At 44.0% G+C, this 588-nt stretch overlaps 1 protein-coding gene across 1 annotated transcript in view; it reads left to right on the top strand.

The window, feature by feature from the left end:
- The window catches only part of LOC119587115 (histidine decarboxylase-like), a gene marked incomplete in the record, with an annotated part of 81,576 nt that overhangs the window by 72,084 nt on the left and 8,904 nt on the right, over positions 1–588 (top strand).

Genomic DNA, 588 nt, shown 5'->3' with positions numbered 1-588 from the left:
AGCAAATCCTATGCAAGATCGTATAGAAGATAGTGAGGATTTCCTTGGTCTTGAAACGCTGTCGGCTTACCTTCATGGGAAAGAGTGCCGTTAGTCATTCAAAAGGATAGTGCCGCAGATGTCAGAGCTACCTTTACCGCCATGCATAACGCTAGATTTTCCCTGTTGAAGGCTATCCATACAAAAGGATTCATGTAAATGGATGAACAGAACAACGAAATAAATGTATAAGTATCACGGAATTATATATAGAGAAACAGAAGCATTTAAATTCATTATCATCTATGAAAAGGCAGAAGTTGTTGGTAATACAACCGCGGAGAGATATTCGACACCGTTTGTGCCAAGTATTCACTTGACTGTCCCCGTCTGTCGATTGTTAATTCAACTGAAGCATGCGAGAACTGGTGCTCTCTAGAACAACATTTGGAAAGGCAGACCCCTCGGGCTCGGAGACTGAAGGAGGCCCGCATAATCGCCCCAAAGTTGGACCTCACTGATTTGGTGGTGCTGTTTGCAGAACGATATCGGCAGGCTACAACGACACAGCTTCGGCGCACAAACGCATGTGCTTTCTTATTTTACCTG

The sequence above is a fragment of the Penaeus monodon genome, chromosome 22 (assembly GCF_015228065.2).
Source record: "Penaeus monodon isolate SGIC_2016 chromosome 22, NSTDA_Pmon_1, whole genome shotgun sequence".
NCBI classification, from domain to species: domain Eukaryota; kingdom Metazoa; phylum Arthropoda; class Malacostraca; order Decapoda; family Penaeidae; genus Penaeus; species Penaeus monodon.
Note: the sequence above shows the minus strand (reverse complement) of the source record. Positions and strands in the feature narration are given on the sequence as shown.